The sequence below is a fragment of the Vipera ursinii genome (genome assembly GCF_947247035.1).
Source record: "Vipera ursinii genome assembly, chromosome: 10".
Lineage (NCBI taxonomy): Eukaryota > Metazoa > Chordata > Lepidosauria > Squamata > Viperidae > Vipera > Vipera ursinii.
The window spans coordinates 2,997,939-3,016,087 of NC_139520.1; the positions used below are offsets into that span (position 1 = coordinate 2,997,939).

Below are 18,149 nucleotides of genomic sequence, written 5' to 3' on the forward strand. Positions count from 1 at the left end.
CATCCAGGAATACCTATGTTTCATTAATGCCATCATTGCAGGATAATCCAGAGTACATTTTATGATTGTCTGAGAACACATATGTTGTTCTCTGTTTTTTTTCAGAAGAGCTACATTACAGAATGATAATCACATATAAAGAGAGTAATAATATCATTCACTTTACCTGGCATTATACTATAAACTGAATATTGTGGAATTTTGTCATAGCACATGAAAGAAGCTAATTTCAAATGCACTTTCCATTCAGCTATTCAGCACAATATTTGAGATGTGAAAGACAATCTACAAGTTACATGAACATAAATGCCTTGCCTACACCTGAATGCTGCAGAAAGATAGCAAAATGTTTTGTGGTCACATAGCAACAGAGTTTTCCATTGATTTTGTCCTTATGATGTATCTTATCATACAGGTTTATTGAACACATATTGTTTTTAAACCATGTTTTCTTCTTTCACTGGCGCTTTAAAAAATAATAATTACTACTTGCTGTCCTCTACACGTTAGAGCCAATTTAATTTAGTTCATGGAGAGAAGGTAGTTTTTTTTTAATTAGAGTGGTTTCTGGCAATTCATAATACCATGGCAAAGTGTTTCCAGTTACCAAAAATCCCAACCATCAAAAGCCTTATGAGGTGGAAAGGTGATGTACAGGCAGTGGTGGGATTCAAATAGGTGAACAAACGGTTCTCTGTGTGGATGCCACTTCTGGAAGTCCATTCTGGGCCTGGGCAACAAAACATTAGCTACCGTTCTGCCGAAGTGGTGCAAACCGGCTGGATCCCACCACTGTGTACAGGTCTTTGCAAAGCAGAAAAACAAGCCCCGTTTCCGTGAGACTATTTCTTTCTGGTTAAAGAGAAAAGTTTTTGTCTTTCAAAAAAGTGCAAACCCTTTGTAACTCTTTGGTTTTAATTAAATTCAACACTAGAGGGCAGTGTTTTTATATTATTTTTCTTTAGTATATTAGTTTTAATTTCTTCTTCCTAAAAAATGGAATAAAAAATTCCAAATACAGGTTTTCCTTTTTTATTAAGGAAAGTGTATTGCACATTCCAAAATTTATTCTATTCTTTCTCATTTAGTTTTTTTTCCTTAGATATATTTTCAATAACAATGTAACTTTTGGTTGACAGCTGCAGTATACTAATGGTAACATTCCTGCTTTTGCCTGCAGTTAAATTTGCTGCAGCCTTACTGTATGTAGTCTTTGGATAATGTAAAACAGGTGTTGGTGAGAAGCTACACTGGTTTGCTCCTCTTCTGTTGCCATTAATTTTTAAGAGTCCTTTTATATTTACATCAATGACAGCCACAAAGACCAACCCAGGATTTTGAGGAAAGACATTCAAGTACTAATACATAAGGATATGAAATCTAAATTTAAATAGATTAATTTGCCTGTAAATCTCATTGATTGATAGGTAAATGAATACAATTTGAGACCAGGGCTCCTTCATCTCACCATAAAATATAACAAACAATATGAATTGGCACGTATTTATAATCCCAATTCAGGCCCTCCAGAGTAGAACTGGATGTCCCATCTTCACATAGGAAGGCATGGTTTAAGGCAGGGGTGTCAAACTCGCAACGTCACATGACGTGTCATGATGTATCGCCTTTTTTCCATTGCCGGCAATGGGGTGGGCGCGGTTTTGCCATGACACATCTGACACTCCTGGTTTAAGAAGTCTAACAGAACAGTGTGGCATGTGACAAAACTCAATTTTTACAAGACAAATTGCATTAAGCTTCCAACTAGTCCTTACTCCCCCAATCAATTCTTCCTTGCCTCTTTTTTTCCCTTCTTTTCTGAACAGGTAGATACATTTTCAAGCAAAACCGATGTAGCTACTGCCCATTAGGAAGAACAGCTACAGCTGTGGCATTAATGGAGGTTAACGACCTCAGACTGTGCCCACCAGAACTGCTACTGCTTTACTCTAAGGCAGGGGTGTCAAACTGCCGGCCTGCAGGCCGGAGCGTCACAGAGAAACCGCGCCCATCCCATTTTCGGCAATGGGAAAAAGTTCCGATACGTCGCGCGGCGTCACGTGACGTTGCGAGTTTGACATGCCTGCTCTAAGGCTAAGCCATGGCCAGGTGTAGTCTAAAACAAAGAAGAGGTATGATTTGCAGCTGTTAGTTTCAATTATTTCCAAGGATTTTCTTGTATAAGAAACTGGTGGGATATAGTTCATTTTCCAGTTCAGGATTTGAGATTATCAGTGAACTGAGAGTAACATGTATCTTCACTGTGGGCCAGAGGTATCCAGAGCCTGAAGAGATGCTTTCCTATCATGATATTGTCAATGAGGTGTAATTGCATAGAATGAAGCATACAGCTCCAGACATCTTACCAGGAAGTCACCAGGCTGGGCAAAATAATTTAGTAGAACCTGTAAGTTCATCATGCATCTGAATTGCAACCTGATTCGAAATTCAAAAATCTTAAAATCCTTAAGCTTCAAGTCAAGGACTTCAAGGACTTACAGGGAAGCAATAGCTGACTAAAGAGAGCTCCTCAAGACTGGAACCCAAGACTGTGGTATTAAGAGGAGCCAGTGAATGGATCCGCTCCATGGAACTCCTCTCCAGATCAAGAAGAGGACTAAGATCGCCCACAGGCTTACTCCATACTGAATGGAACTGGTGAATAAATAATGATTTCCAGCTAGTTTGAGAGCACCGGGGGTGGGTGGGTGGGGAAATCATCCTGTCTAAGCTGCAGGTCAGCACCTTCAAACGGACACTGGGTTCATGCACTTCCTCTCTGCTGTAAGAAGTTGTTTGCTATTGATTTTCTGGATGTTAAGAATGTTTTGAAGGGAAAGATTCCTCACTCTGAGAGCTTTTCCTTCTATATTGGATGAAAGAAGTTTGCCTGAGTAGTGCAAGATGTGCAGAGACCCAGCCCATAAAATTGCCAAGAAGTGGACACAATTGAATGGATAACCTCCTCCTTCCCTTAGGCTTGGGAAATTGTTTAGGAACAATGTGCTCAGAAATTACTTATAAAAGTGTCTAATACTATAAAAATGGATTTAACAGAGGATATAAAAAAAGAACAGACTTTACTATATAAAACAAAGACTGAGGCTGATTTGAATATGGATTTAAAAATGGATTTTTAAAAAATTCCAGGTATCAATGATGTGGAAAAAGATACTTTGGATTTGGAAATGGATTTTGAAATGCCAGACTACAAGAGTGATATGAAAAAGGACATCACAATGGATTTACATTGGAATCTGACTGATGGTTTAATAACTAAAGAGGAGATACAAATAATAAGGCTTCTAAATCTTTCTTCTGATTTATCTTGTATTTACCAAGGGAACATATCAAACTACTGAAGTTGTTCCTGAAAGGAGAAGAAGAGAAAATGGTGAATCAACATGCAGGATATTATTCGACAGGATTAATGATCAAGTTTTTTAAAGCACAAGAAATCTGACCAGGGTTAAAATATATGTGTTATGGTTTCTGGTAACTTTTTATGGATTTTTTTTTGACTGGGACTGAATGACGAGGCTCTAATGATCTATTTTTAAATAGGGGGAGATTTCTTTGTTTATTTTTTCGAAAAAGTGATAAATTGAAATAAATGGATTTACTTAACTAAGGTTAATCTCTCTCTCTCTTTCCTTAGTTCAAAGGAAGACTTTGAAGAATTGGAAAGCCGGGGGAACCTATGGAAAGAACCAAGACCGAATGGAACCAACGGAGGAACTGGCACCTGGATCTCACAAAAGTTGGGAAGTATGGAAATCATCAAATAGACTGAGCACAGGTATGCCAAGTTCCAGAGGCATTCTGCACAAATGGGGCTATCTAGTGGCTTCTGTGCTTTGTGATTGTGGTGACACGCACACAACAACATATGTGTATATCTGCCTTTTGTGCCCCGATGAATATGCAATTGAGGACCTCATGGCAGCGCGAGAGAACCCAATGTTGCTAGTTTTGGGGCAAGATCTTTAATATGTACATATTTTAATCTTGTATTTATATTTTAAATTGTATGTTATTTAGTATGCCTTATTTTAATTGTGATACTTCTGACTAACTTTTGCTGATTAGGAGTGAATGATGGGCTTTTGTAATTTGATTATTGATAAGGGGTAAGATATGGGAAGAATAATTATTTTAATTTAAATATTAGAAAAAAGATTGGGAATGTCAATATTTGTCTGGAAGGAGTGGAAGTCATCCTTTACCTCTCTCTTTCTCTCTGCACCTCTTTTTCTCAGTGTGCATTAGTTTCTTTGTATTTATATACTTTAATTAAAAAAATTTTAAAAGTGTTCCAGTCAATTTGCAAACAGCTCCACTCCAGTGCTTCTGCCAGGAGCCAGGTCTTTAAAATCTTCCTGAAGGATGCAGAGCTGGGTATGCACCATAGATGTGACAATAAAGAAAGCAAATTCTAGTAAGATAACTTCTTTTTATTGGTGTGTCTTGGAGCCTGCTGACCCTGTCAGACCTGATAGGACAATCATAAAAAAATGGAGAAAGGCAGTTGCACAAATATCTAGGACCTTTGTAAATAAAGGCTTATCATCACATTGAGTTGGCACCTGGGAGCAACTGGAAGTCAATATTTATTTATTTATTTTATTACATTTATATACCGCCCTTTCCCGAAGGACTCAGGGCGTTTTACAGGGTGATTAAAAACCAAGATACAAAAGTTAAAAACAAATTTAAAAAAATTATATTTGTCCCTGCATAAATAAATAAAACCCCAGTTAAAATAAGATTAATCCTCAGCCTGGGCCAGAGAGCTCGAAGAGCCAGGTCTTCAGGCCCTGGCAGAATGAACGGAGGTCGGGGGCAGTCCTCAGCTCCACTGGCAGCTGGTTCCAAAGGGCAGGCGCTCCCACTGAGAAGGCCCTATCCCTGGGTGTCGTCCGCCGGCAATCTCTTACCGGTGGCACCCTGAGAAGACCCTCCCTGTGGGAGCGCACTGGACGAAGGGAACTTGATGCCGGCAGCAGGTGTTCCCTCAGATATCCCGGACCCAAGCCATTTAGGGCTTTATAGGTCATCACCAGCACCTTGAATCTCACCCGGAGGGCAACCGGAAGCCAATGCAGCTCACGGAGTACAGGTGTTACATGGGAGTATCGGGAAACCCCCATCACAACTCGCGCGGCTGCATTCTGCACCAGCTGAAGCCTCCGAGTGGTCCTCAAGGGCAGCCCCATGTAGAGAGCATTGCAGTAGTCTAAACGGGAGGTCACGAGCGCATGAGTGACTGTGCGTAGGGCATCTCGGTCCAGATAGGGTCGCAACTGGCGCACCAGGTGAACCTGGGCAAAAGCCCCCCTGGTCACGGCTCCTATATGGTCTTCAAAATTGAGTCGTGAATCCAGGAGGACGCCCAAGTTGCGAGCCCTATCAACGGGGGGTAACACCTCACCCCCCATCGTTAGAGATGGAATAGTCTGGTTGACCCGAGATGCCGATATGCACAGCCACTCAGTCTTGGCGGGATTGAGACGAAGCCTGTTTCTCCCCATCCAGACCTGGACCGCCTCCAGGCACCGGGACATCACGGCGAGGGCATCACTGGGTTGGTTCGGGGTGGAAAGAAAAAGTTGGGTATCATCAGCGTACTGATGATACCCCACCCCGAAACCACGAATGATCTTGCCCAGCGGCTTCATATAGATGTTGAACAGGAGGGGCGAGAGAACCGACCCCTGAGGAACTCCACAAACAAGAGGCCTCGGGGCGGACCTCTGCCCTCCCGTCAACACCGACGGCAAATGGCCCAGGAGATAGGAGGAGAACCACCGTAAGACGGTGCCTCCCACTCCCAACCCCCTGAGACGCCGCAGTAGGATACCATGGTCGATGTTATCAAAAGCCACTGAGAGATCTAATAGGACCAGGACAGAGGAGCAACCCCTGTCCCGAGCCCTCCAGAGATCATTCACCAGCGCGACCAATGCCGTCTCCGTGCTGTATCCGGGCCTGAAACCCGATTGTTATGGGTCCAGATAATCAGTTTCCTCCAGGAACAGAGGAAGCTGATGCGCCACCACACTCTCAACAACCTTCACCAAAAAGCAAAAGTTGGAGACTGGGCTATAGTTATTTAAAACAGCCGGGTCCAGGGCAGGCTTCTTGAGGAGGGGTCTCACCACTGCCTCCTTCAAGGCGGCAGGGAAGACACCCTCTTTCAAAGAAGCAGTTATTACTGCGTGGAACCAGCCTCGTGTCCCCTCCCGGGCCGCATAAGCTAGCCAGGAGGGGCACGGATCCAACAAACAGGTGGTGGTGCTCAGCCTCCCCATGATCCTGTCCACATCATCAGGGGAAACAGGATCGAACTCAGTCCAGATAACATGCTCAAGACCGTCCGATTCCTCCACATCAGACTCTGCCCAGTCAGAGTCCAGACCGGTCCGGATCTGAGCGATTTTGTCCGCCAGATGATGACTAAACTCCTCGGCTCGTCCCTGCAAGGGATCCTCCCTCACCTCCTGATTAAGGAGGGAGCGAGTTACCCTAAACAGGGCGGCCGGGCGATTATCTGCGGACGCGATAAGGGCAGCAAAGTAGTTAGACTTCGCCGTCCTTATCGCCGCAAGATAAGACCTTATAAAGGTTCAATATGCTGCTCGTGAAGTAAAGATATGCATACCACATATATCCTCTGTATTCTGGACCAGTTGTAGCTTCAGAATGATCTTCAAAGGCAGGCCCTTATATAGAACTCTGCAGTAAACAGTGCCAAGGCATGAGTGACTGTGAGAAGGGTGCCCGATCCAGGAAAGGGCGCAATCTTTGCCCAGCTTAGCCACAGCTGTCATCTACTCTTTCAGCAAAGACCTGTAAATATAGTGTTGAATGAAATATCTTCATCAGGGTCCAGTCCAAGCCGGGAATAAACAAAATGGAGACTGCTTTAGAAAGAAGGTTGCAGTTTATTAAAGAACAGAGCCAGAAGACATGAGGCTCTGGAGCAGTTGACCACATGTTGCTGGGATTGGTGGGTTTTTATACCTTCTGGGGCTCTTGAGGTTATTTCCTGTTTGAGGCTTTGTATTTCCTGTGTCATATACTTTGACCTGAGTCTGAGTGTGCCCTTTTGGTATTGGTGGGTTAATCCTATTATTTTTCCTGTTCTTAGAGTTTTGGTGGGGGTATGTAGATTTTAGGGGTCTTTGTCCTTCTAATCTCTTCTAGCTTCCTGGCTCCAAATTTTCTGAAAGGATTATCACCTCTGCATGGTTTCTGTTTTTTTAAAAGATCTTCTCCATTATTCCTTTGGGGAAATAGATTCTGTCTTTTTAATATTCCCCAAACTATTTCATTCTCTGGATTCTTCCCACAATAGGAAGAGGCTGAGACAGTGCAGCAATTTTCTCCAGAGTTCTATGCTGAAATAAATGTTAGGAAACTTAGCAAGCCCAGATGTAAGTCCCTCATTGGCTTAATAGCCCTTGCAGCTACAGATAGCCAAGACTTTTCAGTCATTAGGAAATGCAGGCTTTTATTTAGAAGTGGATTCATTAAGAAGCAAGTTGTTTGAAGACCAATTTAAAAATCCTTTCTACTTTTACCTGCTGGTATTGCTACAAATGCCCACAAGGTATGGTAAAATTGTTACGTAGTGGGTTCGTGGAGACATTGACCAGACGGATTCAATGCAACAGGTTTATTTACAAGAATAACAGAACTGGCTCAACCGACAGACTGACAGGTATTTATATGTGCCGCCACTAGGCAGTGACCAATCAGATTTAAAGCTGGTTTTCCCGCTCAAATATAAACTTTAGTTTCCCTCCAAAACCGTTGGAGACACTTTTAAAACAAAGCACATTAACTGTTATTATCAGTACATAACAAAAATGACAAAGAAACTTTCAGGTTTAACCTCCCACAGACCCTAAGAAGAATGAGTGTTTTCTTTCTTCTGGATGTTTTAAACGGAGCTCAAATTGTTCTTGCATTTGCTTGGTTATATATAGATGCCACTAGAAATTATAATTTTTTTCCCAATGAAGAGAAACGTGCTTGAGGCACTGATTGACAAATCAATAAATCTTTAGTGAGTTTTGGTAAATAAGCTGTCAAGTGTGTTCCTTTTTCCCTGCAAGAGAACAAATTTTAGTGAATAAAAGCCGTAGCCTTCCTTTTCACCCATCAAAAAAGGAGGAAATGATTCTGCAACATTTAAGTCCATAACATTTCATGGAATTATTAAACAGCAATTGAGATCAAGCTTTGCCTTGATCATCTGAATAAAGACCAATGCTGTTGGCCAATTTGCACTTCAACCTTTAACCTCTCCCGAGGACAAATAGATCCCTGCCCATGGAGCCTCTGGGCAAAGAAGGGAGAGTCTCTATTAATCCTCTGAATGTTGATTGGTTTTCCTCAACATTCTCAGCCTGGGAGGCAAACTGGCACCTAAAGCCAAGCAAGGACTTTGAAAAATAGTCGTGGGGGTGTATAAAGTATTTCACCTGTAGTGTTTTATTACGCCATATTTTCTTTATTACTTCACACTCTACCTTTTCTTTAAAAGCCGTTGAAGGTTCTTTTTAGATGCTTGGGTAAAAGACTGGCTGATAAGAAATGATGAACAAACTTTGTTTTGCGACATTAACAATTGAGTCATTTGTCCTTTTGCTCAGAAATAAACTGCTCTGTTGAAGGCATAAGGAACCACTTTTGGAATTATGTTTCCCTGCATTTTTATTTAAAAAAAATACTTTCAAGAAATGTGCTTGAGCACATTACACTATAACATGGTTTTGGTTCTGGCTTAGCTGAGGTGTGAACTTGCAAACATATTTTTGTTTGTTTAATGTGTGTGTGTGTGTGTGTGTGTGTGTGTCTGTGTGTGTTTGTGTCTGTGTCTGTGTGAACCCAGCTTGTTCAAGAAATCAGGCATGACACCTGCCCTATGGAAGCCATTTCCAAAGCCAAATCCATCTGTTTTTCCTAACTTGTTTTGCAGCTTCTGTCTCTGATGGGTATTTTAAAATTTTTGTGATGGGGACAGGTTTGATTAGTTAAAATGTGTGATACTTTTTAGGTTTTTTGGTGCTCTTTTTATGCTGGAACCACAGCAGGAAAATGGTGGCTTTGAAAGGTGGTTAAAAATGTGAGATAAATTCCTCCTTGTTGCATATGACAAAACCCCCGTGCGGGTTTTGAATAGGGCTGTGTCCAGAGGCAGGGAAGAACCTTACTATTTAAAAGTTTTGTTAGCTTCTTCCCATGTTTTCATCCCCTCCCTCTTCCTGATTCCTTGCAGTCAATGCTCACCATCTGCCTTAGGGTGATCTGTGCTGGTTAAGCCACATAGGTGATCAACTCTACCCACCACCGCTTGGTCCTTTACTGCCTTCCAGCGCAAAGATTTTGGGGAGTCTTGCATTTAGGGTTTCCAGTACTTCAGCAGATTTTATACTTGCATAGGGGTATTAATCTTGACCAGGGACTCTGCTCCTGAAAGAGCAATTAATCAACAAAGTATTCCCTGAACATTTGTATAAAGGGGTCTTGGTATACTTAGATGACATTTTAATATACACTAACGCTATGGAGGAGCATGTGAAATTGGTGTGTGCAGCCCTGGAAAAGCTCAGGGCAGCTGAACTACATGCTAAGCTGTCAAAGTGTGAGTTCCAGGAAGACAAAATTGACTGTTTGGGTTATCACATTTCCCATGAAAGAATAGAGGTGGATCCCAAAAAGTTGTGGGCAGTGTTAGACTGGGCATCATTCCCCCTGCCCATACACTAGGAAGCAATTGCAGAGTTTTCTGGGTTTTGGTAACTTCTATTGGCAATTCGTCCCTTCCTTTACCAAGACTGCATTGCCTCTTACCAACTTTTTAAAAACTAAGGGTGAAAGTAAGCCTAAACCAAGGAATACCAATGAAGTTTGAAAAGCTCAAGTGGTTGTAGCTGAACTCTCACTCAAACACCCTGATGCTGAGGCACTGTTTGTGATCCAAGCAGATGTTAGTGATGTGCTGTGTTGCCATGTTGTTGCAGGAGAATGCCTGCAACCCTGCGCTTATACCTCCAAGAGACTGACACTGAAAGGAGGGGGGCAGTCTGGGAGAAAGAAGCATTTGTGGTGCAATGGGCATTACTAACTTGGAGGCATTTCATTGAGGGGACTAAACAACCATTTGAGATGCGGAGTGATCATAAAAACCTTGAAGCCTTGAAAACCCCAAGAAAATTGTCACCTAAGCAAGTTCGCTGAGCAAATATTTTAACCATTTTAATTTCGTCTTATGATACATCCCAGCGGGGAAACATTTCATGGCTGATGTTTTATCTACTAGATTACCTCAATATAACAATGCTAGACTTGAAGTATTACAGCCAGTCATCCCCTCTAAGTAGCTAGCAGCTCCAGGGACTACCAGCCCCAATCTCAGCCTGAACTTCCAAATGAACTATGTGAGGAATTGAAGGGGGCTTTGAAAAATGATGAGAGGTTTCTGTCTCCCATGAATGACTGCACCCTTTGTGATGGTCTAGTGTGGGTTGGGGCTAAACTGTATGTGCCTTCCAGTTTGAGAGAAACTGTCCTGCAGAGGACCCATGATTCAAAAACTGCTGGCCACTTTGGTTTCATAAAAACATTGCACTTGATTAAGCAGCAGTTTTGGTGGCCATCGTTGAAGAAAGACATTGAGAACTATGTGGCTAGTCGTCCTATGTGCGCAGCTGCAAAACAGCCTCCTGTTATTTTTGATTTTTGTTGCAAGCCTCAGTTCATTTTGAGCCTTAGCTTTTCTCACTTCACCTTTGCAGGCTGCCTTAATTATGTGCCCCTCTTTCCACTTTTTATTCCATTTTGAATGTATAGCAGAAAAAAGAGAGTTAACAAGGTTGATACTATATAGTATAAAGCTATTATAGAATCTAGTTGTTCTGCTTGGGATGCTGCGAAACCTTCTCCCAGAACATGGTTCTCTTCTTCCCATATTCAACCTTTTTTTAATCAAGAAAATTTAAAAAATCACCATTTCTTTTTTCCCTGGTTTTTGCAGAAAGTCAATAAGCAGTTTCCAGTCTTTTATAAAAGTACTTGTTGTCTTATCCCTAATGAAAATGCCACTTTCACCATTTCTTCTGCTATCTTCAAAATCTACTCATTCATTATGGGTATTTCAGTATTTTTCCATCTTTGTGCTTATAATGGTCCCATTGCAGTTACCATATTCAAAATCAATCTTCCATAAGACTTATCTAATTGGCTATCCATTAAGTCTTAATAAGAAAAGTTATGTTTCATCTGAATATTGATTTTTAAAATTCTTGTATATGTACTCTTTTCTTTTTTTTGCTTTTTTCCATCATGTATAACAAAATGTCCCTTCGTGTTTTTCACATTTCTGGCATTGATTAGAAGTGTCTTTGTATGTCTTCAATAATTTCTCTGAAATCATATAACAACAGTACATAATTTTATAAACGTTCCGTCTTAAATTATAACACAATGTGAATATCAGTCCTTTTATCCACATTCTGGTCCATCTGTATCTTATAAACAAATTCTTAGCCCAATTTATTATGCAGTTCTTTAAATTATTCCCTATTTAAAATCAACATTTTTTTTTACATTTTAGCAATCATTTCATCATTTGTAGAATTAAATTTCCATTTCTATTTTGTGTTTTTAATAGTGTTTTATCTATAGTAAATCTCTCTCTTAAATATACATATGAAATCTAAATCCTTCTCTAGTCAATTTTTCTCTTGACTTCATTTTAAATCCCCCATGTTCCAATAGTAATAAATATTGATATGTCAAACATTTTTCTTTGTCTACTGTTCATTTCCTATACAATGCTTCCTGCGTTGAAACCAGTAAAAGTATTTTAGGGCACAGCCTAAATTTATATTTATTCCATATTCTTAGTTATAGGACTTCTAACATGATTTTTAAAATCTACATTAATCTTGTCAAACCATTAAAAGCTATACTATCCAAAATGTTGTTTTCTCTTTTTAAAAAATGTTTTATTGATTTTTTAATATAATTCAACAGTGCTTATACAACAAAATGTTGTTTTTTTCAAATCTCCTTCCCAGGGAGAGTATGGATCAAGAGTTCTTTGTCAGATTCTTTAGTCAAGGAGAGAAGCAACCTAGAACTAAGGAGAATTCTCCTGACAATTAGAACAATTAACCAGTGGAACAACCTGCCTCCAGAAGTGGTGAATGCTCCAACACTGGAGGTTTTTAAGAAGAGACTGGACAGCCATTTGCCTGAAATGGTATAGGGCAGTGATGGCAAACCTTTCAGAGACCGTGTGCCCAAACCACAACCCAAAACACATTTATTGCAAAGTGCCAGGGCCGCATCAGCATTGTGGTGCCCTGAGGGAGAGCAGGGAGGCACCTCTGAGTGCTGCCTCTGGCATACAAAAACTGGGGGCACAAAATGGGCCACCGTGCTGCAAGATGCAAAAATGGCCACCGCACTGCAGGGTGCAGATACAAGGCACTGCACCACGCAAGAATGGGGCAAGGCTAGTGAGTATCACGCAGGCACTCGCCCTGCCCCATTTGCAGCATGTGTGTGCTCACGGCCCCATGCATGCATGCACGCATGTAAAATGCTTCCCCCTCCCTTTTCTTCCAGTCCACCAATCGACAGTGGTTGGTGACCTCTGCTTTACCACCTCTACTCAAGCTTGCTAGTCGGCCGCTTCGTCTCCTTTGTGCTGGGCAGGGCTCCTGCTCCGGACGGCGGGGGCGGCCTGATGGACCTGCTGCTGGCAGCAGTAGTGCGCGTGCCAACAGAGAGGGCTCTGAGTGCTGCCTCTGGCACGTGTACATAGGTTAACCACCACTGGTATAGGGTTTCCTGCCTGAGCAGGGGGTTGGACTAGATGACCTCCAAGGTCCCTTCCAACTACTACTACTACTACTTCTTCTTCTTATTATTATTATTATTATTATTATATTATTATTATTATTATTATTATTATTAATAATAATAATAATAATAATAATAATAATAATAATAATAATCCGGTATTCTACTTAATTTGAAACTTTGGTGTGAGGAGTCCTTGGTGCTCTCTGAGCTTGATTGTCTCAAAGGTGCTTTTTCAAAAGGCAACTGGTCTTTTATTTCCTTGAAGTCATTTCGCTTCTTATCCAAGAAGCTTCTTCAGAACATCTTCAAGGAAAAAAAAAGTTCAGTTGCCTTTTGAAAAAGCACCTTTGGGACAACCATGACCTGGATGACTAAGAATCTCCATAGATGTTTCTTTACCCAGACTAGAATGGAATGGAATGGAATGGAATAGAATAGAGCTGGAAGGGATCTTGGAGGTCTTCTAGTCCAGCCCCCCACTCAAGCAGGAGGACCTATACCATTTCAGGCAAGTGACTGTCCAGTCTCTTCTTAAAAACCTCCAGGGATGGAGCACCCACGATTTCTGGAGGTAAGCTGTTCCAGTGGTTAATTGTCCTCACTGTCAGGAAGTTTCTCCTTAATTCTAGGTTGTTTCTCTCTTTGGTCAGTTTCCAACCATTGTTTCTTGTTTCTTGCCATGCATGTTTCTTGTCCTGCACTGATGATGTGACCTTGTTTGGGTAATGAAACATCTGCAGGAAAACAACCAAGCTCATAGAGCCCCAAGCCCTCATTTCAACCCTGAGCTACCAATACTTTTCTTTATTGAAAGTTTGGTGTCTTCTATGTATAAGCACTTAACAGACTTTGCTAAGAATAGGCCTCTTTGAACATCATAATGTTCAAAGAAAAAGAATAATATATTTTATTACAATTCTGAATTCATACATTTGCTATTTCTGTTGCTACCTTCCTCTTATTTGCAATTCTCAGATAGACTCCATTTTGAAACCTGTGGTAAATAGTTGTTTCCCAGATTTGCTGTTTGGTTAAGGGAGAACAAAACATCAAATCTGAGAAACTTAAAACTATTTACCACAGGTCTCAAAGGTTTTTAAAGTCTCGTTGGAAGAAAAATCAGGTCTGGGTCCAATCCGTGAGAAAGACACTGAAAAACAAAGTGGAGGCTGACTGCTAGGGAAGAAGATCTCTGTTTATTGATGAGCAGAACTGACAACAGCATGCAGTTCTGGGACAGCTGACAAAGTGGAGTTGAGAGTAGGTTTGTTTTTATACATTTTTTGGGGCTTTAGGATTGAGATGCCTGTCCCTGTGTAACGATATGTCCTTTAATAATTTAAGGGCTGTTGCCAGATTCTTATGGGGTTATGTAGGGTTCATGGTTGGCTCTACAGGCAAGAGGGGAAATGCAAACCTTAGGTGTTTTGTTTGATTGAATCTTGGCAGTTTGGCCTTGCCTTTTCTGTTGCTTATTGAGGGTTTCTGGCTGTTTTTCATTTATGAATACTGGGCCAGTCTTACTGAATGGATGGAAAACCTCCATTCCCAAAGAGTAGCCTCTTCAGGTTTTTGCCTGAGGCTGTTTTCCTATAGCAGGAAGACCAGGGCTGCTTTCTGCAAATTTTAAGAAGATCTCTCTCCTCTTCTCCTTCAGTCTCTTTTTAATATTAAGAATAAAGAATATTTTATTCCGGGGGGGGGGGGGCTTCCTACAGTCTACATTAAAGATGTTAATGAAACCAAACTGTCATTGTATTGTCAAATGATCGCTTTTCTTTCCCCTTATTTTTATATATGTCATGGTATCTATTTGGTGACATGAGGAACTAACGTGGTTTCCTTAATTTTGTTTTGTGAGTTTTCATATGTAAATTACTATGATCTTTAATGGGGACAATATGGACAGCAGCCCTTTTAAAAACTCTGGTATGCTATGGTGGTCATAAATCATGACTAATTCCCAGGTATGAAAAAGGCAGAAAGTTGAGAAATTCCTTCTGGGCCCAAAGCCTTTGTTTGTTTGCTTGTTTTTGCTTCCTGACCAGGAATGTGACTGGCTAGGAAAGGTCAGACGTGGATCTTCCACCATCCTGAATGCTCCCTGGATGGTTGGGAATGGTACCCCAACACATTGGAAGGAATTTGATCAAAGCAGCGTTATTCACTTGGGAGGGAGATCACCTACCTATTCAACATCCTCGCTGTACTCTTGATGTCAGATTTTGTGCAAAGCTAAAACTAGAGCAAAAGTTTCAAATTAGTGTCCAGTATCCAAGAAGACTAGTCAATTTCCTGAGCATGGCCCTTCACCAACATGGCCTTTGGTGAATGAAAAGCTGTGGTCAAAAGTGCCCTCGGTTTCTCAAACGGGGAGAGAACAGAAAGCCGTAGCGATGAAGACACTTGCCTGCTAAACTAGAAACTGCACAAAGAAATGAATTTGACAACTATGTACTGAAGTGGCTCAAGAACCACTCAGAGACAGCTGGCTCGGTCTAAACAGTTTATTGAGGTACTGGACAATCATGTGCTTCGCTTCTGCTCTTTTATAGCCGGCCGCCGGTTGGCTGCACCAATCCGCTGCTCGTTCCTCTCCCGCCTGGACTGCTGAGCCAATCGGCTGTGGGGTGTGTTTGACCACTTCGCATCCTCATGGCGGTTTGCGCATGCGTGGTGGTGAGCTGCGCTAACAGCTGAAAGCTGTCAGCTTGCTGCGCCTGCGCCTTCTCCGGCGGCAGCTTTTGACAGCTGTCAAAAGCTGTCACGTGTATTCCTGTCATGGTTATTACCTCATACAGTGGTTAACATTTCTTCCAACACTAATACTTAACATTAACAATTAACATATAACACATGTACATACATGAAGCCAGTTTTTTTCCAGTGCGATTTTCCTAGAAAAACCTCTAGGTTGTTTTTCACAGAATTATCCACCAAAAACAATGAAATCCCTGGTTTCCATGCATGATTCCTGATCTTGCATATCTTGGCTGTTACAGGATGTTTTGGAAATTGAGATTTTAGATAATAAGCACTTCAAAATGATGTACAATAAGCAGAAGTGACTGGATAATGTAAAGCCAGTCATTATACTTGACCACAAGATCTCCTTCATGCACATCGGTCTTTCTGCACAGGTCAACTTCTTTGCTTATTAAATTAAATCAATACTTCGCTTTAAATAAATAATGTTAAAACATTAAATATTTTAATATTTTTAAAATATTAGCTAAAAACCAACCCTTCTTTGCATATAGTCTGAACCAAGTTCTTTATTACTGCTTTTCCATGAAGCAGGCCCTGAGCAATCTTGATATAAAAATAGCAGAATCCCATTTTCCCAAATTCAGGCATTCCAAATAGTAACAGATAATTTCTAGAATTTCAACTTGGGCAGTGAAGAGGGTAACACATTGGGCAAAAAAACCCTGAGTAATAAAAGCATTTTAACAAATTGTAAAGATTATGTAATAGGAAAATGAGTGCAATAATGAGATGAGAATGAGCTAACTAATTTTCACTTGTATTGTTCCAGATGTTAACCTGATAATTGATACATTTATTCATAAATAAATTTATTCAGAGTAAAAATATGGATAATCAAAGTTGATATGTCTTCCTGCAAAAGTACTGTGATTCAAGTACACAATGTTTTTTTTAAATGAAAACATAATTAGCTGCAATTGACTGAAACCAATTAATCTTAATTAACATTCATCTTAGCAAAATCAGTAAATCAATTATTATTGTTAGTTGTGTTTGGTCATCTATTATAAACAACCTGTTTTCTTATTAGTTTGAATTGAAAAGTTTTATGCTAGAAACTTCCAGAACAAATAAAATTATGAATTATTTTCAGTTTGAAAATCATTATTTTTAACTCTGACCATATGATGGAGGAAGGAAGAGAGAAAATTTTCTTTAGGAATGAAAGAGGCAACTATAGGACAAGAGTAACTCTGTTCAACCCTTTATCCCTTTTTCAACTCCTGTCATCTCCCTGAAGGAATACACAGAACACAGAATAACAGAGTTGGAAGGGACCCTGGAGGTCTTCCAGACCAACCCCCTACTCAAGCAGGAGACCCTATAGTGTTTCAGACAAGTGACTGTCCAGTCTCTTCTTAAAAGCCTCCAGTGATGAAACAACTCCTGACGGCAAGCTGTTCCACTGGTTAATTGTCCTCACTGTTTCCTTAGTTCCAGATTGCTTCTCTCCTTGATTAGTTTCCACCCCTTGTTTCTTGTCCTTTGGTAATTTTTGACCCCCTCCTCTTTGTGGCAGCCCCTCAAATACTGGAATACTGCTATTGTGACTCCCAGTCCTTCTTTTCTCCAGTCTAGCCAAACCCAACTGTTCTTCATATGTTTCAGTCTCCAGATCTTTAATCATCTTAATCATACTCTCCTTGGCAAGGAGAAATAGGAAAACCAAGTGGACTCAGGATTATCTTTATGTATGGAGATATTTTTTTTCTCTTGAAATTGCTATCCGGTTCAGAAATCCCCTTTAGTTTATTTATTTACCAAATTGGCCCATTTCAATTTTGTAAGGAAGGATCTTCCAAGAGCCCCCCAAAACAGTGCAACTTTTTTGGACTACTTCTTTGTATAGACAGTCAATCATGACACAACACACAGATGAAATCAACTTTCAAAATTTGGAGGGTACTTTGAAATGATTAAATATTCATATTTGTATGTCATCCATCTCATCATTCAGTTTCCAATGGAAAAAATATGAGGTGATCAGGTACTGTGGCAGTTTAAGATTTGTATTCCTTAGTAGCAAGACAACTAGGCTGAAATGCTACCTCTTGTTGAATTTGCCTATCACAACGCAGCACAACTCTCTTGGTGTGTCTCCATTTCAGGCAACATATGGATCCCACCTGCACAACCGGGCCAGAAAGCACCATTACTTATGCCACAGATTTCTTATACAAGAGGCCAGCAACCCTACTCTTAAAGAAACAACTGGAGCTGGTGAGAACTGGGTACGAAAAAGCAGCAGATGCTCATAGACAAGAAGATTCAGTTAATCTTGCCGTACAATAAATAATTTATCTAGTCATGTTTCCTCTCTGGTCTACTTGGGAGGGCAGACACAAAGTTTGGAAATAAAGAGGAAAATGTACTTGGATTGTATAGTGTTGTGCCTGTGTGTCTGTATTTGTGCCTCCAAACCAGTCTTGACTTCTTGTGAAGGCCTGTTCAAGCTGGCTGAAGAACATGAGATATTGTTGTTGATGCATGCTGTCAAT

General features: G+C 40.7%; 1 long non-coding RNA gene across 1 annotated transcript in view; it reads left to right on the forward strand.

The window, feature by feature from the left end:
* The window catches only part of LOC310645199, a 35,162-nt gene extending 17,213 nt beyond the window's left edge, over positions 1 to 17,949 (forward strand). Inside the window, exons 2-3 of the long non-coding RNA XR_014493431.1 lie at positions 3,659 to 3,799; positions 17,760 to 17,949. This is a non-coding gene — a long non-coding RNA (uncharacterized lncRNA). The remainder of the gene's footprint in view (positions 1 to 3,658; positions 3,800 to 17,759) is intronic.
* The last annotated feature ends 200 nt before the right edge of the window (positions 17,950 to 18,149 follow it).